We start from the raw sequence: 26186 nt of genomic DNA on the forward strand, positions 1-26186 counted from the left end.
AAGAAATGGCCTGTAGCGTCATCGCCTTCATCCAGGCCACCTACGATATTCAGAACGCGAAGAATGCGTCGCATACGTAGCGCCAAAACACAAATCCCAGCGCTCCAAGCACACATTCATCGTGGCTTCGTCCCATTCTTCGACCAGCCAGAAAAAGGCTGTTTCCTTTTTTGTTGTCTCTCCGCGCGCGCGGTCGTTTTGTTTTATTAACCGAGCTGTCCGAAACGTTTTCGCCTTAGAAAATAAAAATAAAACACTTCAGACCTTCAAATCAAAAAAGAAATGTTCTCTAGAAAATAAATATATCATATTAAAAATCGTTTATTTCAGTACGCAGTAGCTGAAACTGGTTGAAGAATATTTTTTATGACGGCGCCAGCATTTTTAAAGTTATACATCAAACGACAAAAAGCAAACGAGTCGTATGCGAAAGCACATAAGATTATCAGCCTCGAGGGATATATTTCAAGAAGGCTGTCCGGAGAGCGTATTAAGTATGCAAATTTGCTGTTTCCTGTGCAATTTATTAATAACAATTAATTTGAAACTTGAAGTCGTAATGAATATACCATCGACTAAACCGGAATAGTAATTCTGAAGATTAACCATTTTAAATTGTACGTTACAAAATTAAATAATAGTTAATAACTCGTAATCGATCATTTCTTTTTAGTCGTTAATTAATTATTGTGAAATGAATGAAATTGAGAAGAATTTTTGTGCGCTACTAGATTTGTGTATATCGCCTCGAGGGCGCTACGTTTATGGTAATAGGTATCCGTAATTCCGTTCTGGGTGTGTTTCATGTAAATCACTCCATTGCGTCGGGCTTAATTATATATCTAAAGCGGCTGCGGATAATTTTTTGCGTTTCGAGACGATTAAAATTTTTACGCCGGCTTGGTTTATGTCGCAAAAATCTTTGGTGAATGTCACCGTGTTGATTTTTTAACACGGTTTATACGATAAAGGTTACAATATCCACCTACAAGAAACCGTATAATCATTACGATTAATGCTGTGTTATACAATAATTACTGATTTTGTTATGCCAGGTATATAATATTGAAATGAAGAATTTAATTGCTTTAAACCGATTGAAAGCTTATTATATAAGAAAGAATTGTGGTAACGATAATAATGATATGATGTATCAAATGAGATTTATATAGACTATTTGTCACGTCTGGTTATTTTTTGTTGCTGGTCTGGTCACTCTATCTCTAAATTTAACACTTTTTGATAGTATATTCGAAATAGTATGCTTGAGGATTCTTACTAACAGTCACAGGAAACATCAAATTGCGATGGAATTATAATCATGTGATATTCATACTACAACAAAGTAAATAGCAGCATCTTCAAAGAATTGTTGAAATGGTTTTCTTCGGTCTCCGAACCCATTGTGTCAGTAATGTAGAAGTTAGTGTCTAAAGCAGCGGTTCTCAAACTTATATCCTTGCGTACCACTAAGGCTATTTTAAAAATCAGGTAGTACCACTGAACAAAAAAAAACAATAATGATAATGCAAATATAAACTGTTTTGCGTACCACTTGAGAACTTCTCGCGTACCATAGTTTGAGAACCACTGGTCTAAAGCCTTCACAAGAGCAGTATAGCCATTGGGAATGAAATGCTTCAATTTAATGCTTTTTACTATCAGTTACACATTCAAAATTAGCCAGCGTATACATCCAATGAAAATCATCAGTTTGATTTGCCAAATAGCATCTTTTGTACGCTAACTAATACGTTATAGTGCGTTTGAAAATTCTATACGATGATACTGCAATCAAATTTAGATGTTAATCATTTAAACAATTGTCTTTATCTGCAATGTACACAAACCTGATATAACTAGATATCTTTTAGTCTCTTCTTTTAGGTCATCATTGTGTATCTTTTCATATCGTTTTGACACAGTTTTCTAGCTTTTAATAAGCTTAATCAAGACATTACAGTTTTTCCTAATCTTTACATTTTTAATTTGTTCCACTATTCTCGACAGTAAGCAGCTCTTTGCTTGTATTCATCGACAATTAACAGCTCTTTTCCTCTTTTGCTTTTAACAGTAGTGATACTGCTTGTTCAATCAACGATAATAAGAAAAAGATACATGCAAAATCATCTAACAGCGTAATTAGTATTTGTATGTAATCTTCCAATCAATCATTTCACAAACAGTGGCAGAAGATATTTAGAAACACGTCTGGGAAACTCGTCGAAACAAATAATACGCAAAGCTGATAGATCAGCTATATAATCATCATTCATCATGTGCATCGCTGATTTGGCCAAAGATATCATCATAGAAGATATCGACATTATTCTATTCTGGTTGTATGCTCTCCATAACATTTAATTACTTAACAATTATAAGTTAATACTGGAATTTAGAGTCAAAACGACATTGAAAGAAATTACCTCTTTTTACATACATTACTTCATGTTTACATAGGATCATTTTCCAATTAAAAACTGTAAGATAAGTTAATATAATTATGACCTCAACGAACTAGACTAGAATTTGTTGATAATTTGTCTCCTTCAATCCGTCCAATAATGATGTTAACCCAAATTGACCAGAATTCTTCGCCTAGTTAGGCTCGAAATCGATATCAACCTCAAAGAAACAGCACCGATTAATGACTTGCTTAAAAGTATACGTAATGGTTCGTCGTAAACAGGTAACACCATCCTAAATATTCTTTTGTTCAGATTTTATACATAAAAATATTGTTGAAACTGTTGTTGTTAATGTCAACTAAAATTGTAAATGTATCTATAATGTTCTAATAACTTAGCTAATAGTTTTAAATAACGATGGGGTCAAGTACAAAATCAGTTGGGGTCATTAATTACGTCGTTTTGATATTGTACTTGCAATATTCCTATAAACGTTTTTTCTAAATTGTTCACTAATTTGTATATATATAGTATCAAAGTGAGGTGTTTCTGTATATCCTTAATAAATGTTGAAAACACTGCGTTTTTACAATGTGTAATGCTTCTCCGCAATCGATCTGTAATCATGGTAGGAAGAAGATCAGTTTGGCTAACTGATAATGTGGTTTGAAAAAAAAATGTGTTAATTTAGAATACTCTGAAACGTGATGCATAGGGTAGGAGAATCTGCAATCTACGCTAAGCAAAACATGAACACAATTTCACTAAATCGCTGAGAAAAGATTAAGTTTTAGACAAATTATCACCGATTAGAGCTTTCTTTGAGTTATGGCTAAACCAGGAAAGATTTGAGTAAACTGTGGCAATATAACTTTGTATACTTAGTAGTAAAGCATAGATTGAAAATTGAGAAGAACAATCATGATTTGGAAAAATAGGTCAACAACGGACGTTTATAATCAAACAGCTAATGGAAAAATGTTTTACGATGATCCTTGGTAAGATGTTTGAAGATTCGTGTTTTTTGAAACTTATCGTTACTTTAACTTATTATGTACTATAAGATCTGTTCTCCGTTCCAATATCTAACACTCTCCTTTGACGGTAACTATAATTTATACTTTTTCTGTTAATCTGCCTCTTATTTTAAGAAAAACTTTGTAATCTTTTTCCAGTCGTGCCAAAAAAGAAGACCTTTTAGGTCGAAACAATTCCACAAGCTAATGGAAATGTCGATAGAATTCAACAAACCGCTTTTTATCTACTTTGTTGATATGAGAAGGCCTTCGTTAGAGTATAATTGGAAAACATTCTGAGATTATTAGTAAAGTAATTCAAATTCAAAACACAAGTAACACGACAGATTAAAATAGGCGAGCACGCAACCGCTAATATTTCGACATTAGAAGGAATTAGCCAAGGCGACAGCTTAAGACCATTTCTCAGATTTTCTTCAGATAATGGATAAAATTAGAATAAAGAATCAGCAATTATAACTTTAATTTTTATAAAGTAGGTCAATATCAGAACCCATTGAACAAGTCAGTCAGTTCAAATATCTTGGACTGGATATCTCCAGCAAAAGACTTAAGAAACATCATACTAAATCAGTACATGTGATTGGATAGTAAGATAAGAATTTATAAAACTTAAAGCATGTCGTGATATACGAAATGGACACGTGAAGATACGAGCAAAATCAAGAGTATGTAAAAGTTGCCGACAAGAATACGTTGCGAACTATTGGGTAAGACTAGAGAAGATCGGATAAGAAATATAGACATAAGAAAACTATAAAAATACTGGATTAGAAATATAATAGAGACGGTGTATAGCACTAGAAGAAAAACCAGGAGAAACTCGAATACCAGGAAGACCACAAAAAAAGATGGAAAGGCAAGTTTCAAGATATGGCTCTAAAACAAGTGGAGGAACAAGAAGATGGTTATATTTACCAAAAAAACATCGAGAAAATAGAAAACCAATATAAATATAACTATGGGCAGTGTATTGTCTTGGATATGACAACGGGGTTTGTAGGATTAGGGTAATAAGTGACAACTGATATTTTCTTACTAACTTTAACCTAGCTGGAGAATTAGGAAAGTGAAAGCTTATACTACTTGGTACAGTTCGAAAATGTAAAATTGGAACTGTCTCGAGATATGTTCATCATACGTTAGAGGAATGTGTTTTCCACAACATTTTGTTATCAAGCTAAAGCTATGTTAGTCTTTATTTGTCCTAAAAAATTTATGGTCATATTCGTCAACTATACACAATAAGGATGAAATTTCTGATATCAGGTGTAAACACTATGGACCAGCTTCTTCGATCATATAGTGGCACTATCAGCTAAACAAGAAAATTGTAAGTAGCGGTTGTTCTCTAAAAACAAGTGCAGCAGGAATAGATACATTGAATATAAACCTAATTAAACTTTGTTGTCCTTACATTATAGATTATATCACACATATAATAAATCATTGTTTGACGGAGGGTGTTTTTCCAATAGCGTGGAAGATAGCACTGGTAAAGCCGTTGCCTAAAGTTAGTCAGTCCTTAGTGTTTGCTGATATCAGACCTATAAGTGTACTTCCGGTATTATCAAAGATTGCCGAAAAGGTTATTGCCGGCCAGCTGCAACGCTATATTAATAAAAAATAAAATCTTACCAGATGTACAGTCTGAATTTCGTTCGAAGTACAGTTGTGCAACTGCTTTATTGAGAATTGTTGACGATATTGTGAGGAAGTTGGATAGGGGCAGAGCTACTACTGTATTGTATCTATTAGATTTTTCGAAAGCATTCGATACGATTGATCATGAACTATTGCGATCCGTGTTACAGTTTATTGGGCTGGATGATATTGCAGTCACTTTGCTATATAATTATGTAACGCATAGGCAACAACACGTTATTATAGATGAGGTCTTGGGTCCGCTTCTATACACTATCTACACTAGTAGGTTCTATTATCACTTAAGATATTGCAGAATACATTTTTATGTAGACACTCAGTTGTACCACAGTTTCTTGCCAACAGAGTGTGCGTTAGCTAATCAACACATTAATGATGACTTGCGGAACGTTGTTGAGATCTCTCGCAGCCTTAAAATTAACTCCATGAAAACTGAACTGGTTTTATTCTCACCGCAGAAATATCGGGATTCAATTAAGTCTAGCCTCGATGTTTGTGTTAGTGACGTGAGGGTACCTTTTGCAGCAACGGTAAAGGCTTTGGGCCTGATTATTGACGAAAAGCTGAGATTTATTGATCATATAAACAAGTGTACTCAGAGAGCTTACGCTAATTTGCGGGCAATCTATAGCAACAGAAAGCTTTTAAACAAAAAAATTAAAACTATGCTTTGTAATGTGTTGGTTCTTTCCCATTTCAACTTTTGTGATGTCGTGTATTCTCCCTTGTTTACAGCGCTTACAGCTCAAAGAATACAACGAGTGCAAAATTCTTGTTTGAGGCTGATTTTTGGTGTTCGGCGTCGCCAACATATAAGTCATAAGTTGCGGGAGGTAAATTGGTTAAAAATCAATTTCTTTAAAAAAGTCTATTTTGACATTTATAAAAATATTTTGAAATGATTGTTGACAATTTTGAATTAATGTCAGTTTTAACAACCTGTTTACTCATCTGAAATAAGTGTTTCGAAATGGAAAATCATAACAATTAATTATTATAATAAACAGTATTGTTTCTCTTTAAATAGATAGCACTTTTTCTTTTGTATTGTTGCTCGTTTAAATAAATTAAGCCTGTTCTGATTGGGCTAAAAATGCGTTACGTAATGAAACGAGTGCGGTAATGAACTTCATTACGTAACTCAAATGAGTGTGGTAATGATGACTTATCCAAGCAGTCGTAGATAAATTATATTTTGTGCTTATTTATGAAATGGCAATACGATTTTAATCATATTATAAAACCGATAATTAAAAAATAGTTTTTTATTCTACCATGTGTGGTATTGGTAACATTTTTTTTTAATGAGGCGGCATCGACCGACGCCGTTTGTGGCTTTAACAACCCTCCCGGACATTCTCGCATTCTATCACCGCCCGATGACAAATAACAATTTTATTAATTCGAGATAAGACGGTTGGCGTTTTTCGGTGTGCTTTGAAAACGGGAGCGCTTTGAAGCAAGCGACGGTCTCGCCATTGTCGCGCTTTTTACCACCAGTCAGTCCAGAGATGATGATAATAATATCACCGACGAGAAAGAGCGGCCACCCGGCGAAACCCGCGGAGGCCGTAGAGCACATTCTCACACACTGCCTCCATGTATGCATACTTCAAATCACGTAGACGCCTTTACGTTCGTCATTTGTCCGGCACCTCCACGAGTGCTGCTGTTGCTGCTGCTGCCGCCCTTTCTTCTTCTTTTCCTTCTCGACTCTTTGCGCAGATTTATCGTCGTCTCTTTGCGAATCTTCCGACCCGAGCAATTGGACAACCGACGCGGAAGATCCCCGACGCGAGATTACGGACACTTTTCTTTTTTCCACATTTTTCCATCTCTTTCTCTAGACGCGGTTCTTCTCTCGGCAACCGACGCTCGGCGTCGTCGTTTGTTTTAAGTCGTCATTTGTTTTAGCCCGCCGTTTGTTTTACGTGATACGCGTTTGTAATTTTATTTCCAGGAGAAGCCGACTTATTGTTTATTTGACGTGTGCAGGCGGCTTTTCTCTTTGATTTATTATACCGAGAACATACCCGGATTTTTATACCCGGATTCTCGACTTTAAGACGCGCGCGAGCTTTAGGAATGTTACACATTCCTCTTTTATTATGATTCAAGACATCTTTTGTCGTTGCAATTTAAAGTTGTGTACGCTCGTTGAATTAACTCGGCGTGGTACACCTGGTTTGAAATATGCTTTCGATAAAGTGCAACCGATTAATTGTCGTACGACTTGGAATTTGACGTGTCACAAAGTGACCCGCTTTCACCATCGGGTCCACTTCGCGGCTACCAACAAAGCGAATGCCTGAACTAAATTCTAATCCAGCTACCAATGGACCAGTACAATTTTCTAATAACGAAATAACTACATCACAAGAACTTTATAATGATGATATTGCAAATTATTCAACGAACAAAGATCTCGCTTTAACTTATTTAATGATCTGATTAACGATTGAAATGATAAATTCAGTTCAAAACTGTCTCGCTTTTTAGTTTTTTAATTAATTTTCCTTCATGTTAGTTACGATGTCTGGGTTTAGCGGCGCGTGGGTCGCAATGCTATTGGAAACCGAAAGAGCTCGTGTTGCTCCCTTTCCGTTCTCTCTCTTATATTCTGACTACCCTTTTGTGCGAGTGATGTGCTCTGGCGTCGATGACAAACGTTCCTTATCGACGATCTCTTTGTGCGTTCGAAAGAGTTATTTAAAAGCAGACGAGGAGCACCCATTGTCCCGGGTTACATTTGTGGACAAAGCCGTCTCCTCTCTCTGCCTATTAGCATTTAGAACGGCGATTTGATTGCTGAACTTCATTATGTTAACTATCTAACTAGGCATATAGGTGGTTCAGATTATCAACGACGTTTTTCTACTCAGATTTGTTTTACAAAAACAAATTACAGTAATATTTCGATATAACGGATTAAAACGGGGAAAGAAGTCTTTGTTATAGCCAAAAAACTCCGTTATATGAATGAATAATTTTAATATATACAAAAAAGAGGAGTAGTACATCCCTGGAATAGGTACATAGACTCGAAGGACCGTTTGTGTCGTCACGTATGGGTAGGCAAACATTATTTCACACTTTGAATTAGCAAATGCTTAATTTATTCTATTCGTGTTTTTTAATGTTGTTAGTTTGAGACATAATAAAGTTCATAACATAAAAGAAAAGTCTTGATCGAGTTTAGCCATGCATTTCTTAACCCTTTGTGTCCCGACGGTACTTTAAAGTACCGGTCGTTTTAAACACTCATTTTAAACTTTCTACTATACAAGAAAGAATCTGTATAAAAAATGACACAATCCGCACTGTAGGGTTTTTAGGTATATTTAAACTTATTCGTCCAGATGTGAAGTTAGAAGTTTAGTGAGAAGTGGCCTTGTTGAATTTTGTTGTTCAAAAAGGTACCTCTTTGATAAATCAGATCATTTTCAAAAGAAAGCATTGAGCTTTAATTTAAAATAAGTCTCATTCCTTAATTTCAATAAATACGGCTTCCAGGAATTTTTAAATTAGCATCTTTTTTGACACTTTTAGGTTATACGAAAATGTAAGTTTTGTTTCAACATTTTTTTTCTCAATATTTTTCCAATCGAACCCAACAATTATTATACATCATTGTAAAGAGAAAGCTTTGAGCTTTAATTTAGAATAAGTCTCATTCCTTAATTTCAATAAATACGGCTTCCACGAATTTTTAAATTAGCATCTTTTTGACACTTTTAGGTTATACGTAAATATATGTAAGTTTTATGTCAACATTTTTTTCCTCAATATTTTTCCAATCCAACCCAACAATTATTATACATCAATGTAAAGAGAAAGCTTTGAGCTTTAATTTAGAATAAGCCTCATTCCTTAATTTCAATAAATACGGCTTCCAGGAATTTTTAAATTAACATCTTTTTTGACACTTTTAGGTTATACGAAAATGTAAGTTTTGTTTCAACATTTTTTTTCTTAATATTTTTCCAATCGAACCCAACAATTATTATACATCATTGTAAAGAGAAAGCTTTGAGCTTTAATTTAGAATAAGTCTCATTCCTTAATTTCAATAAATACGGCTTCCACGAATTTTTAAATTAGCATCTTTTTGACACTTTTAGGTTATACGTAAATATATGTAAGTTTTATGTCAACATTTTTTTCCTCAATATTTTTCCAATCCAACCCAACAATTATTATACATCAATGTAAAGAGAAAGCTTTGAGCTTTAATTTAGAATAAGCCTCATTCCTTAATTTCAATAAATACGGCTTTCAGGAATTTTTAAATTAACATCTTTTTTGACACTTTTAGGTTATACGAAAATGTAAGTTTTGTTTCAACATTTTTTTTCTCAATATTTTTCCAACCCAACCCAACAATTATTATTTATTATACATCATTGTAAAGAGAAAGCTTTGATCTTTAATTTAGAATAAGTCTCATTCCTTAATTTCAATAAATACGGCTTCCAGGAATTTTTAAATTAGCATCTTTTTTGACACTTTTAGGTTATACGAAAATGTAAGTTTTGTTCCAACATTTTTTTTCTCAATATTTTTCCAGTCCAACCCAACTATTATTATACATCATTCTAAAGCGAAAGCTTTGAGCTTTAATTTAGAATAAGCCTCATTCCTTAATTTCAATAAATACGGCTTCCAGGAATTTTTAAATTAACATCTTTTTTGACACTTTTAAGTTATACGAAAATGTAAGTTTTGTTTCAACATTTTTTTTCTCAATATTTTTTCAATCCAACCCAACAATTATTATACACCATTGTAAAGAGAAAGCTTTGAGCTTTAATTTAGAATAAGTCTCATTCCTTAATTTCAATAAATACGACTTCCAGGAATTTTTAAATTAGCATCTTTTTTAACACTTTCAGGTTATTCGAAAATGTAAGTTTTATTTCAACATTTTTTTTCTTAATATTTTTCCAATCCAACCCTACAATTATTATACATCATTTTAAAGAGAAAGCTTTGAGCTTTAATTTAGAATAAGTCTCATTCCTTAATTTCAATAAATACGGCTTCCAGGAATTTTTAAATTAGCATCTTTTTGACACTTTTAGGTTATACGTAAATATAAGTTTTATGTCAACATTTTTTTCCTCAATATTTTTGCAATCCAACCCAACAATTATTACACATCATTTTAAAGAGAAAGCTTTGAGCTTTAATTTAAAATAAGTCTCATTCCTTAATTTCAATAAATACGGCTTCCACGAATTTTTGAATTCGCATCTTTTTTGACATTTAGATTACGTGAAAATGTTAGTTTTTCAGATTTTCGTCGTTCTGTAAATACAGGTCTGATAAATAAATATTCAAATTTACTGCGTCCACGAAAATGTCGTAGCGCGAGTTCAAAAGAAAGACGAAGTTATGAAAGCTAGACCCCACTCAAAATGTACTGCGTACAATGTTTATTTACGTTGTAATGAAAGAAAGAACTCTTTTTTGGATGTCATAATGTGATTTAGATAAAGCAAGTGTTGCATATTTTGCTAAAATTGATTCCAAAGGCCTCTACTGACTGTATTTTGATAGCGTTTTAATTCTGTCACAAAGTTTCAAAATTTTTGACTTCTTGGGACACAAAGGGTTAAGACGTACGGCTAAACGCGAATGTTTCTAGTTCTAGGTCTACTGTTAGTTCTAATTTTAGTTCAGTAAAAACATACAACAATCTAGCGCTGAATAACAACTAAAACTAGAGCTAATTCTAACACTAGAACTGACACTAGACGTAGAACTAGAAACATTCGGGTTTAGCCGTACGTCTCTTAAGACGGCTAAACCCGAATGATTCTAGTTCTAGGTCTTGTGTTAGTTCTAGTGATACTGTTAGTGTAAAACTAGAACTAACACAAGACCTAGAACTAGAAACATTCGGATTTAGCCGCACGTCTCTCAAGACGGCTAAACCCGAATGATTCTAGTTCTAGTGTTAGTTCAATGACAAATATACAACAATCTAACGCTGAATAACAATTAAAACTAGAACTAACACTAGCATTAAAACTAACAATAGACTTAGAACTAGAACCATTCGGGTTTAGTCAAGACAGCTAAACCCGAATGTTTCTAGTTCTAGGTATACAACAACCTAGCACTGAATAACAAATAAAACTAAAACTAACACTAGACCTGGAACTAGAAAGTTACATTTAAAAGAAAATTTTATTTAAAAAAGAGAGAAGAGAAGATTTAATTTGAATTTCTTTTAGTTGAATATAAACGAGATTTTTTTTTTAAATACTTATTTTGTGTGCAGTTTTTGTATGCATTTGAAGTGGCAGAAAAACCCAAGATAAGTAAAGTGAAGTGTGAAAAAAATGTTCAAGTATTCAATGTCCGTTCCGGACGGTGGTGTGACAGGAAGAGAGAGGGTCCTCCTTAAGCAGCGCGAACTGACCAACAACAATAGACGTAGATTATCAGTTTTCTAGTAAAATAGGATATAACTTATTCGTTGGGGCAAACGATGGAACATCACGGCTTGGTTTATGGTGTCGCTTCCGTCGTTAGCGGACACGACGACCATGACAAACAAGCGCCACCCACCGATTTCCACCTCTGTGGAATAAATTCCCTTCTCGGAAGCTAACCATCGGATTGTTATTCTTTCGGCGGACCAACAACGTGCTCGTAAATCTTCATCAAACGTTGCGACATAATTCCACTATCAAAAAATGCATAAAAAATTAAAAAAAAAAAATGTAGCGATAAAAAATAAAATAAAAAGAATTATGAACAAGTTGTAACGCTAGTAGTTAGTAACCATCGCTAGGGCAAGTTTCTTTTATACTTTTTGATTTGTTTTATATTCGTAATTCATTTGGGTTCTCCGCAGGATGGCAGAAACTATTAATTAAACGGTTCGTTCGCGGTATAATGCGAACAAACATGAACGCTCATAAATTTCCTTCGTGGAAGGCACGCATCTAACCGTTTCCTCTGTGGTTAGCTATTTTCAGATTCTTTTCTTTTATTTATTTACTTTTTTTTGATCTCCTTTCCCTTTGTATGTACGAACCTGTTAATAACAACGTACCTGTTTTAATTTATGATTTCGAGTTGAATTAATGAAAACTTGTTATTCAAAAAATTTTCAGTAAAATGTGTGTGTCTAAAATATTTCTTTCTTTAAAAAGTAGATCTATTTTTTTTTAACATTTATATGGGGTTTGGAAATGGTGGTTTCAAATTTTGGGATTGTAAATGCCAATGGCAACAGATAGCATGATAACTAGAGCTCGGATATGCAAGCTTTTTATTCAAAATATGCAAAAAATATGCAAAAATATGTGGAAATATGCAAACATATACCTTTTTTATAGTTCTTATCAATCTATTTCTATCACATTTTTGTATATGTTTTGCACTTTTCACATATTGTTCTATTTATTTTCTTCCTCTCACACGTTATCTTAAAAAAGAATAATTAAAAAAGTTAGCCATAGATACTCTAACAGATGAAAATTTAATTCTGAGACTATAAAACAGATTCGTATTTTTTATTGTCGATTGTCTAGAAACATATGTAAAAACATATTCCAAGAAGATGGGACATCAAATTTAATATAGTTTTATTTAGTTTTAATTTAACGGTTTTCCATTTTTTTAACTCCTAGTGTAAAAGTCTATGAGAAATACAATTTCGGAACAAATCATTGACAACTCCTCTGAAAACTCTAATTTATAACTTAAATCGTTGGCTAAAACGCTACAACATAATTTTTAAAAAAATACTTACAACTTTGGCACAAGATTATTTAAATTTAGTTCGGGATAACACTTTAGGCATTGTTGTTATAGATTAGTAGATTAATGGTCACACACATTGAATACTGTCACAGTAACTATGGTTGGGGATTTCCTTAAAATATCCTGTATTGTGCTTTAAACTAAAAGGTATGTTCGCATATTTAAAAATCAAGCAGTCATTATATTTATTTTATTAAGCCACAAGAAACAAATCTAGTAAAATGACAAAATATGTGAAAATATGCAGTGAAAGGCCAATTTATGCAACAATCAAAAAAATTGTAAAAATATGCAAAATATGCAATTTTTTTATTGTACCATCTACCTTATTTTTATGTAATTCGCCCAGAAACCAATTTTGAAAAAAATATTCCAGAAAATAAGGAAGATGCATTTTGCATCAAATCCGAGCCCTAATAATAACATATATAAGCATAATAGGTTATAACTTAATAAGTTAAGTTATTATACCATTATAAAGGTTGCCTTTTTAGAATACAACCTCATTGTTACAACAGCCGTATTGCATAATGTGTGCTTTGGCATGAATGATGTCTTTTATGTTTTTGGAAATGATAAAAAGTTTTGGTAATTTATAAAAATAAAGTTTATTATTTAGTTAATCAATAAAAAAATTATGTTAATAAAAAGAAGCGCTATTTCTCTATTGTCGTGGTGAATATGATTTTGCGTTAGATCCACAGCAGGGAATTCTGATAGCAAGGTGGATGGATAATTCAATTGTGACAGTTACCCCTAAAATTCGTGGTATCCATCCTATAACAACGGGAAGCAGATATTCTATGGCTCAAAAGAAAAGAGTTGAGATTCCACGTACAAACCTTAATGCGCAATACAATTCAAAAAAATAATAATGCGCAAAAATAGGCACCTATAGAATTTGAATTAGGTGTAAAAGGTGGTATTGGCCAATTTTTACGTATATGATTGACGTATACATCCAAAATGCATGGATTCTGATGAAAGGTGGAGGAAATAATATGCTGCAACTAATTTTCAGGAGAGAAATTGCTGAACATTATTTGAATAAGTACGGAGTTCCTGCCAACGGAGTTCATCAAACAGAACATTTCGTCGAAGAAGTACTAAATAGAAAAAGAAGACGATGCGCTGGTGAAAACTGTAAGAGTGTTGAAGCACTCAGTATAATAAATGTCAAGTTGGTCTGTGTGTACAGTATTTTTTTAGTTTCTATACACGATAATAAAATATATTAACCAAGAATATAAAAATCAATTTTTATTGCATACAAACCCTATTCAACTAGAGTGAGAGAATTCAAAAATCCATCCTTTACTTTAATTATGGGTCATATGAGTCCTGGATGTTTTTGTCTAATCAAAACCCTCGGTTGCTAGCGATCTAGTCTTCAACATTATCCATGGTTCATTGTATACCAGAAAGAAGACTTTGAAAGTTCTGCACCTAATCTAGCCCCTCGACCTAATTAAACCTCGGGTTCCAACAATCTCGGTTGAGACTGATATAATAGAAAGAAGACATTAACTGTAAGGAACCTAATCAATATTCTCGATGGTTCATTGAATACAAGAAAGAAGTATTTAAAAGTTGTGCACCTAATCTAGAGCCTCCGCCATAAGCGACCTCGGCTTCAAACATGTTCGCTCAATACCGATATAACAAAAGGAAAATTAACCTATGAACCTAATCAAAATCCTTGGGCGTAAGCAATTTTGGATTCAACATTCTCGTTGTTTTATTAAAAACCAAAAAGAAGATTAAAAGTTGTGCATCTAACAGAAAAAAATTAATTTAGAATAATAGATTTGTTGAAGAAACTATACTGACCAACGAGTACATGGTTTAGGAATTATGGTCATTTAAAGAAGGTAATTTTTGCATGTGAAGTGATCTGTAAATAATCGTTCAACAGTATTGAGTTTTGTGCTCATATGATGTCAGGATAACGTTTCGTACGCAAAAAATCTCGGCTTAATCATTCATGAGTTATAAGTGATATTAGTATTGTATCGATGTAGCGTCTAGGCAGCAAGCTACCTTGGCTTAATCAGACAAAATTCTGTATTTGTAGTCTTAAAACGTTGACGTAATCTGTTAATAATCGTTTATCATTTATTTAGCATCAAGACAGAACGAGAACGGAAATCAGGATATAAAATATAAGACAAAATAAAATAGAATGATATAAAATAATGTAAAAACAATATACCATCACACTATTACAATTGCAATTACAATCACAGTTACGCTCCTGATTTTGTAATTGTCTGTTTCTGGAATCGCCAACAAGAAATCTCCAGGTAGTCCATCATAAACTATCCTATTGCAATCTTCTATATGTATATTTCACCACATTCGCAGAACGGTGTCAATGTCTTGCATCATGTAGCATCTACTATGCTGGGTTGGGTTGCATCTACTATGCCGTATTCAGTTTAGAGTTGACAAGATTTTGCGAAGGTCAAAACCAGGAGACTTTTGGGTAATACATGGGATCTGATTCTTCTGCTTTGATATCCATTTTTGATGCCAACCATTAGTCAGGCTGAATTCTTTATTTGTATCAGTAACTGCTGAATTGATCGGTGGTTTTCTTGAAAGTGAGTATGTTTGGTGTCCTCAATCTCCTAGTGTATTGCATGTTTTGCTTACTTAAGATCTTTTAGTACTGTTTTCTAGTTAGGGCATTTATGCGGCGTATGTTTGATAACCTCTGTGATCGTTCTAATCGTGTTATTAAGGTGGATATCTATTCTGTGGACATGAAGACTGTTAGCCACACTGACTAAGTGCAGGGTGGAAGCCGACAATTCTCTGTAAGTATCGAGTTTTGTTATCATATGGTGTCAATCAAAAACAAAAAATCTTGGCTTAATCATGCATTTTGCGTCTTAACATGTAAATTGTTAAGAATTAACCAAGACGGTTGAGTTTTATATTGATCGTATCGATTTAGCGATGATTATGTCTCGAAGATATCCTCAATATTAAGAGTTAACGCAACTCTTACGTAATTAACGTAAGTACTAAATCTGATGAAGAAAGATATTATGAATAAAAAATATTCCTAATGCACCAATAAGTCATAATTAAGCATTATTTTATATTTATCTATTATCAGTTTCTAATGAAATAGCATAAATGTCTAAAATGTAAAAACTAGACGAATTTTTTAATAAAATCAACTACAACGTAAGTACTAAAACTGATAGAGGAAGACGTTATGAATAAAAAATATTCCTAATGCAGCAATAAATCATAATCCAGAATAATTTCATATTTATCTATCAGCAGTTTCTAATGATATAGCATAAATCCATAAAATGTCAAAATTTGACAATTTTTCTTAATAAAATCAACTACAATGTAAGTACTAAAACTGATAGAGGAAGACGTTATGAATAAAAAATGTTCCTAATGCACCAATAAATCATAATCTAGAATGATTTCATATTTATCTATCAGCAGTTTCTAATCATATAGCATAAATCCACAAAATGTCAAAATTTGACGATTTTTCTTAATGAAATCAACCACAATATAAGTACTAACACTGATAGAGGAAGACGTTATGAATAAGAAATATTCCTAATGCACCAATAAATCATAATGCAGAATGGTTTCATATTTATCTATCAGAAGTCTCTAATGATATAGCATAAATCCTCAAAATGTCAAAATTTGACAATTTTTCTTAATAAAATCAACTACAATGTAAGTACTAAAACTGATAGAGGAAGACGTTATGAATAAAAAATGTTCCTAATGCACCAATAAATCATAATCCAGAATGATTTCATATTTATCTATCAACAGTTTCTTATGATGTAGCATATATCCACAAAATATTGAATGACACTATTACAATTGCAATGACAATCACAGTTACGCTTCCGATTTTGTAATTGTCTGTTTCTGGAATGGCCAACAAGAAATCTTCAGGTAGTCCATCATAGGCTATCCTATTGCAATCTTCTATGATATGTTTCGTGGTTTAATATTCATCGCATTCGTAGAATGGTATCAATGTCTTGCACCATTTATGCAGAAAGTAAGCATCATTTAGCATCTACTATGCTAGGTTGGGTTGCATCTACTATGTCGTATTCAGTTTATAGTACACAAGATTTTGGGTGGTAAGGAGGCTTTTGGGTAATACATGGGATCTGATTCTTCTGGCTTGTTATCCATTTTTGATGCCAAGTATTAGTCAGGCTGAATTCTGTATCTGTGGCAGTGACTGCTGATTTGATCGGTGGTTTTCTGAATCGGAAATGAGTAGATTGACTTCCTCAATCTGCTAGCGTATTGCATGTTTTGCGTGCTCATGATCTTTAGTACTGTTTTTTCGTGAAGGCATTTATGCGGTGCATGTTTGATAACCCTTGTGATCGTTCTAATCGTGTTATTGAGCTGAGCATCGATTCTGTGGACATAAAGACTGTTAAGCCACAGTGACTAAGTGCAGGATGGAAACAAATTAACCATGCATTTTACGTCCTTACACGTAAATTGTTAAGAATTAACCAAAACGGTTGAGTTTTATATTGATCGTATCGACGTTGTGATGTTTAAGTCTCGAAGATATCCTCAATATTAAAAGTATGAGTTCAGCGTATAACTCATATTTTGGGTGGTCCAGCCAGAGTACAGGGTACTCCTTCACAACTGGTTGTGAGTCTTGAAGTCTTGCTATTATGTTTTGCTCTTTGTAGTCTACTTCAATGTATAGTGAAGAAGTACTTGAAAGATTTTCATCAAAAATTCAATTTAGAAATTTCTAAATTTTAAATCTTATTCGATCTCTTATCTAAGAAATAACACACAAAGTTAACTTTCTCGTTAAATATTCCTTGTTCCGTTTGCTTGACAAACGAACCGGATCTAATTGAATAACCATTCCCTTTAGCCGCGGAAGAATATTATAAAAAAAAAACAAAGAGAGACCCCGATCGTGTTACAGAAACGCATTAATTAAACGTTGAACAGGACCTAATAGCCGATACAATTATAAGAGATGACTATGCCCTTCTATTCTCGAACTCACCGCGTTCGGTTAATTACATCACAGTGCGCGCGTGTTTCTCTTAACTTTTAACCATTACTTTGACCACAGATCGAAATCGTTCAGGAAATATTTAAAGTTCTTTACTAAACAGAGTCTATTATTTAGGTTGGCTAACGGAAAAGATTACAAATCTTGAACGGAAATAGGAAATCAAATAATCTTTTGTTTGTATTTCCTATTTATAAATTATACGTTTAAAAACAATATTTATACTAATTTCAATAATAATCTTAAGATTAATATAAAGCAATTTTAGATTGTCAACGAATAATAAAATTAAATGTTTAAAATGGTTAAACAGGAAACGTGAAAAGGTATTATTTCGATATCCTTTTATGTTAATCATAGATGATAATCCCTAAGATTATATGGAACAGGATATGCAAACTTTGAGATAAATAATTGTTATTGTTGGAAGTCGTATCGATGCGACGGCTTCCTGTCTGAAAACAACAAAGAAAAACATGAAAACCCTTTTTTCGTTTTCTTAAAACTGGTCGATGTCGTTGGACGTTGGGTGCATTTTTTGTCGTCCAGACAGTTACAATTATGACGACCCCAAGAGCTACCCATCTCCACGCTAGAGTCCTGTCGTGTCATCTAGTGCACTCTCTAGTGCTCGCGATCTTATCTTGCGAAGGTTGGCGGACGTGCGTCGAATGCAATTCGAACTACCACAGTGTTGTCCCACACACGCGCACGTACCTAACATAACCGAAAATTTATTACGGCCATTTTTCGGCCGATTCTTTGAAGTCCTCCAACGGTCCGGTAGATCTTTAAAACGCGACGAGATGCATCTCTTCTTATTCGCGGTTTTATCTCTTTCGGGCGATAGTTAATGGGAAAAGAAACGGTTTATGCACACACTTGTAAAAATATTTATTTAATAATTCATTTGGATTTTATGTTTCATTATGCAATTCTTCTTATTTTATTAAATACAATTATATTTAGTGATGATAAAATAACTTAATTAAAAAAAATAACATTTTTAAATTATGACAATTAAAGTCGGAATGAACTTTATTTAAAAAATCATCAGATAAAAAATAGACTAATACGTCCAGCACGCAGAGTATATATCATTTTGTTCATATACTGTATAATTTGGCAGAAAAAAATCTTGTGTTTAATCCATCATAATCTTCTCTTGCTTTATTCTGTGGGAATGGGACGAAAAATTTAATTATGCCCTTGATATCAGAATATTTAGGAGTGATATTAATTACAGGAATGATATCACTACATTGTAGTTTAAGTAAGATTATCATCCTTGATGTGATTTTAATGTCAGTAGATTAATAAATAGGCTGATAATAAATAAACTAAGCTTTATTAAAAATAAAGCTTTATTTATTATCTTATTAAAAGATGATAACTAAGTGGAGATGTTATAATCTCGTATTTTTTGGGAACAGGTACAATTGTTTCGTATTTATCTATTACCAGTTTCTAATGATATAGCATAAATCTCCAAAATGTCTAAACGATTTTTCTTAATAAAATCAACTATAACCTAAGTGCTCACTAATGGAGAAAGATGTTATGAAAAAAAATATTCCTAATGCATCAATAAGTCATAATTCAGCATTATTTCATATTTATCTATCATTTGTTTCTAATGATATAGCATAAATCCACAAAATGTCAAAATTTGACGATATTTCTTAATAAAATCAACTATAATGTAAGTACTAAAACTGTTAGATAAAGACGTTATGAATAAAAAATATTCCTAATGCACCAATAAATCATAATCCAGAATGATTTCATATTTATCTATTGGCAGTTTCTAATGATATAGCATAAATCCACAAAATGTCAAAATTTGACGATATTTCTTAATAAAATCAACTATAATGTAAGTACTAAAACTGTTAGATAAAGACGTTATGAATAAAAAATATTCCTAATGCACCAATAAATCATAATCCAGAATGATTTTATATTTATCTATCAACAGATTCTTATGATATAGCATAAATCCACAAAATGTCAATATTTGGCGATTTTTCTTAATAAAATCAACTACAATGTAAGTACTAAAACAGATAGATAAAGACGTTATGAATAAAAAATATTCCTAATGCACCAATAAATCATAATCCAGAATGATTTTATATTTATCTATCAACAGATTCTTATGATATAGCATAAATCCACAAAATGTCAATATTTGGCGATTTTTCTTAATAAAATCAACTACAATGTAAGTACTAAAACAGATAGATAAAGACGTTATGAATAAAAAATATTCCTAATGCACCAATAAATCATAATCCAGAATGATTTTATATTTATCTATCAACAGATTCTTATGATATAGCATAAATCCACAAAATGTCAAAATTTGACGATTTTTATTAATAAAATCAACTACAATGTAAGTATTAAAACTGATAGAGAAAGAAGTTATGAATAAAAAATATTCCTAATACAACAATAAATCACAATCCAGAATGATTTCATATTTATCTATCAACAGATTCTTATGATATAGCATAATTCCCCAAATTGTAAAAATTAGACGAGTTTTTTAATAAAATCAACTACAATGTAAGTACTAAAACTGATAGAGAAAGACGTTATGAATAAAAAATATTCCTAATGCAGCAATAAATCATAATGCAGAATGATTTTATATTTATCTATCAGCAGTTTATAATGATATAGTATAAATCCACAAAATGTCAAGATTGGATGATTTTTCTTAATAAAATCAACTATAACGTAAGTACTAAACCTGATAGAGAAAGACGTTATGAATAAAAAATATGCCTAATGCAGCAGTAAATCATAATCCAGAAAGATTTCATGTTTATCTATCAGTAGTTTCTAATGATATAGCATAAATCCACAAAATGTCAAAATTTGACGATTTTTTTTTATAAAATCAACTACAATGTAACTGCGATGTAAAAGCAATAAAGAAAGAAGTTATGAATAAAAAATATTCCTAATACACCAATAAATCATAATTCAGAATTATTTCATATTTATCTATCAGCAGTTTCTAATGATATAGTGTAAATCCACAAAATGTCAAAATTTGACGATTTTTCTCAATAAAATCAACTACAATGTAAGTACTAAAACAGATAGAGAAAGAAGTTACGAATAAAAAATATTCCTAATACAACAGTAAATCATAATCCAGAATGATTTCATATTTATCTATTGGCAGTTTCTAATGATATAGCATAAATCCACAAAATGTCAAAATTTGACGATATTTCTTAATAAAATCAACTATAATGTAAGTACTAAAACTGTTAGATAAAGACGTTATGAATAAAAAATATTCCTAATGCACCAATAAATCATAATCCAGAATGATTTTATATTTATCTATCAACAGATGCTTATGATATAGCATGAATCCACAAAATGTCAAAATTTGACGATTTTTATTAATAAAATCAACTACAATGTAAGTATTAAAACTGATAGAGAAAGAAGTTATGAATAAAAAATATTCCTAATACAACAATAAATTACAATCCAGAATGATTTCATATTTATCTATCAACAGATTCTTATGATATAGCATAATTCCCCAAATTGTAAAAATTAGACGAGTTTTTTAATAAAATCAACTACAATGTAAGTACTAAAACTGATAGAGAAAGACGTTATGAATAAAAAATATTCCTAATGCAGCAATAAATCATAATCCAGAATGATATCATATTTATCTATCAACAGATTCTTATGATATAGCATAATTCCCCAAATTGTAAAAATTAGACGAGTTTTTTAATAAAATCAACTACAATGTAAGTACTAAAACTGATAGAGAAAGACGTTATGAATAAAAAATATTCCTAATGCAGCAATAAATCATAATCCAGAATGATATCATATTTATCTATCAGCAGTTTCTAATGACATAGCGTAAATGCACAAAATGTCAAAATTAGATGATTTTTCTTAATATAATCAAGTATACTAAAACTGATAGAGGAAGACGTTATGAATAAAAAATATTCCTAATGCATCAAACAATTATAATCTAGAATTATTTCACCCCTGACGTGTATACATGTCCTTTTTGCGTTTGCTTTCTTCCATGATTCTTAACAATTCTTCTTTTAATCGCATTGTTGGTTATCGTTGAATGAACAATCCTAAAAGAGTGTCACCGAATTCGTTAGGATGCTAGATTTTATGGACTTTCTAGATTTTTTGAACACATTGCTAATGGTGGAGTATAAATATCAACTATTTTCAGACAAGATGACAAAGATTTATAATTAAAGTGTATTTAGCTATGGTTTTAGTTACAATGGTTGATAAGGTAAGATCATCTTCAAGATTTCTCTCAAAAAAAGATTATATGATGATCCAAAAACATTTTATTCCAAAGATTTCGAAGTAGAAAAGAAATGGATTCACTTCAAATATAGATGATTATACTTAACTTCCATTGCTGTCGTTGTGAACCAAAGTTTCAGTATCAGAATCATAAAACACCGTTGTTTTTGATGCTGCAGTTCCCAATTTTGAAATATGGAATCATTAAATTAGTCTGTATTCTGACAAACTAGAATTCTATACAGAAAGAAAAGCAACCTGCGCCGAAGGACAAAGACTAGAGACAGAGCAGATGCTGAGGAGGATGAGAAAATATAACAAGTCACAATTAATTAAGTGAAGCTGCCGATGAGATAACTAAAAAACGACAAGTCGATAATGGAAAGGAATCCAGACCAGCATCCAAAAGACCCCCAGATCAATCCCTAAAAAGATAGAAAAATAGCTGGTGGTCTTCATCACAATAATTCTAAGCATAACAGAATGGATAGAGCAATTCTATATGTCTTCCTCAACAAAGGAGAGGGATACTTTTCGTTTTCCAGAATTAATTTATAGCAGTTTCAATGTTTGGCGCTTTCCCAAAAGCTTCTGCTAAGACTACTGATTCATTTAAATTGCAGGTCCAAAGTAAGCAAGTGTTCTCAATGTTCAATTAAATATACAGAAAAGTAAGAATAGAAATACTTTTCGCTAAAAAACTTTATTCATTTAAAACAACTTACTGTCCAGGATATGCAACTGCTTAGAAAAATGCTGCTGATATAAAACTTTGTCTGTAAATAAATATCAATTACCTTATCTTAAATCTTTTTTTTTTAGAAAGTCACTTTATTACATTGAGAGACATAAAATTATTAATAATTTCAGTAAGAAAGCTGTAATCATTAAAAGTGCCGACAGATATAAGAAATTTAATAAGATTAATTGCTTCCACAGTAACCACATGAATATTAAAATCATAAATATATTAAAATCAGATATAAAGACACGTGGAATATCACTTATTAATAATCTCATTAATATTGATATTCGTTTATAAAGAGGAACAATAACAAAGAGGAGATTTCCTCTATCAAAAGGGTACAAATTTGCAACATACTATAAAAAATAAATAAACAACAATTTTCTTTCAAATCCTATTTTATGTTATACCTAGTATAAAGTAACATATTTTTTGAGCAAAATGTTTTAATGAATCTTGCTTTCGGCATCTTTGTATACTAATACTTTTACATAAACCATAGAAAAAAGTCCAGAGGAGTGATATCGAGAAACTCACTTAGCCAATAATTGAAAAGAATCATCAAGGTGTTTTTGCACTACTTGTCCAATATGTCCCATCTTATTTAACCTACAACTTCTGTCATAAATTACGATTATTATTGAGAATAATCGCTAAAAAGCTTTACAACAATATTCTTTTATAATGGTTTAATGGATTCTCTAGATCCATTTCAACGTTACAATGTTTTTAAATCGATAGATAAAATATTCACTAAATGGGTAAAGCTACGTGTTCGTGATAGCATCACGATACCCATTATCGTGACATTTTTGCGCGAAAACTACTCACAGTATTTTTGCATGTGTTGTTAAGATCATCATTTAAGATAAAGTAACAAAAGAATGAAAAGGAGAGATTTTGTGTTATGACAGAGTTCGAAAATTTTAAAGGTAACATATAATCTTATTTTAAAATATAAATCAATGAATATAATTTTAAAATACTTAATTAAATCCAATAAAAAAGAGTAATTTTGTTTCTCTAACATTGGAAGACATCAGTTTTTGTATTTCATTTTACTTAAAGAACTGTTATTTTAACGACACTATCATAATTTTGTTCCTGCTACTAATTATTTATCCTATGAAGCGTTTTGAATTAATTATATCCAAGAAACTTCTAGAATTTTTGATTCAATTCCCATAGAAGCCTAGAGGAGTGTGTAACACATTTCTTTTCCTATTTTCCTCTGATCTAATGATAGCTTCATACCTCCTTCTCTGTTGATTTTGTTCTTATGAGGATACATTTTTAATACTTCTCTGGCTATTGCTGGAAACTCGCGATTGCTAATTGGTCGGTTTTCTCAGTCTGATATTTTTTGTCTGACATACTACTTCCCAGTCTTATAGAACAGTTCTTTCTTCATAAAATTTTCCTTCTCGTGTAGTCTTCTAATTTTTTGGAAAAAGAGTACTGCGATTGCAGACATCTTCTGTGGTAGATGATCTTTTCTTCCATCATGGCAAACTTAAGCATTGGATGGTAGCTATTTAAGTTATTTAAGAAATCCCAAAGTATTTGTCTGCCGAGTCGCCACATCACAAAAATATCATACATATATCATAGCCGTACTTTTGGATTCCAAAGACTGGACAACTTCTAGAGGTTGACGATGGCAATATGGTATTGATCTAGTCCTCGCATACCTTTCTGTCCACCACCATGGTGGCATTGCCTTTCTCAAGCAGGACGATTATTTCAATTTTTCTTATATTGCGATTATTGTGGAAAGCTTTTCATTCGTCATCTATAAAGATAGACTTGAATGCTTTGAATAAGGTTGCAACATAGTATCTGACACATCAAACTTTAATTTAATACTTTAAGTTTTATTTCTAATAATATAAACGAATTAAAATCATCCAAAGATAATGAAGTGATAATGTGTAGACAAAACCACACAAGCTAGTAATATTGTTAGATATAGGTCCTAACGAATCCATCGGAAATGAGTATTGATAATCACAAACAATTCACAAGAATTACTTTGTCGTAAAGTCTCGTAGCAATATTTTTACTTTGCTTACTACTTGCCGATCTTGCCTACTTGTTGATTGAAAATAAAATTCTTTGTAATAAAGTTGTATTTATTGGAAATCATCTTAGATCATTCCATTACTTTCTCTTCTATGATGATTTTTACTTGATCTAAGGTACTTTTTAGTTTTGTGTTTGTGTATCGTTATTACCTTTAATTGGTTACATTTCTAATGTTTAATATGTATGATAGAAATAACTTTTTTGGGGTTGCATTTTTGAGAATCTTGTTAATATAGAGTCTGTTGTATGTTGGAATGTCATCGAAATTAATCCTGAATTTTATTTTGTAATTTGTAATTTACAGATTGCATTTTCTTATTTTAAATTGACTGATAATCATAAAAATCACTTAATATAATCAAAAATTTATTAAACAGAAAAGTCTAAGATCTCAAAACATTTTTGATGGTAATCAAATCAACAAAGACACAACGATGTAGTTTTGGATTTCAGTTTATTTTCAAGCCAGTGTAATTTGTTACATAAAAGGAAAGTTTTCTGCTCTGTTTAACAGTAATACCTCTGGTAATAAAGAGCCAGAGCTTTTTGAGCTTCCGTTGGAGGTAGTATATCGCAGGAGTGGACAATCGACATGTGCCGTTTTAAATTGCACGTGTCAACGTCGCTCCAATGGGAGTGGAGTGTAACCACGCCCGATGAACTGGACGCCAATGGAATGTGGTGGAGGCGAACCACGTGGTCGCGTGCATGTGCGTGTGTATGTCACTATGTCTTCTTGCTGGCACGAGTCGAAGAACACACGCTTCTGGTATTCGAAATTTTTTATTTAGCACGCGACAATAAAATTATAAAATAATAACGAAATCTATTATGTATTTCTAAACGATATTCAAATGAACCAATTTGTTAATTTTTATATTTTGTTTGTAACGTGATAGTATCTTTCTTCTGTAACACTCACCATAATTATAACTAACACGATAATGGTTTTTAAGATGTGCATCTGGAATAATTTAAAAAATTTGCTTTTGGTTTTAAAATAAGTTGACAAGCAAATACATTAGCATGTGAATTTTTAGCCGGGAGCGTCGATTTATTCAGTACAAGAAGTTGTTGTC

The sequence above is a fragment of the Onthophagus taurus genome, chromosome 2 (genome assembly GCF_036711975.1).
Source record: "Onthophagus taurus isolate NC chromosome 2, IU_Otau_3.0, whole genome shotgun sequence".
NCBI classification, from domain to species: Eukaryota; Metazoa; Arthropoda; class Insecta; order Coleoptera; family Scarabaeidae; genus Onthophagus; species Onthophagus taurus.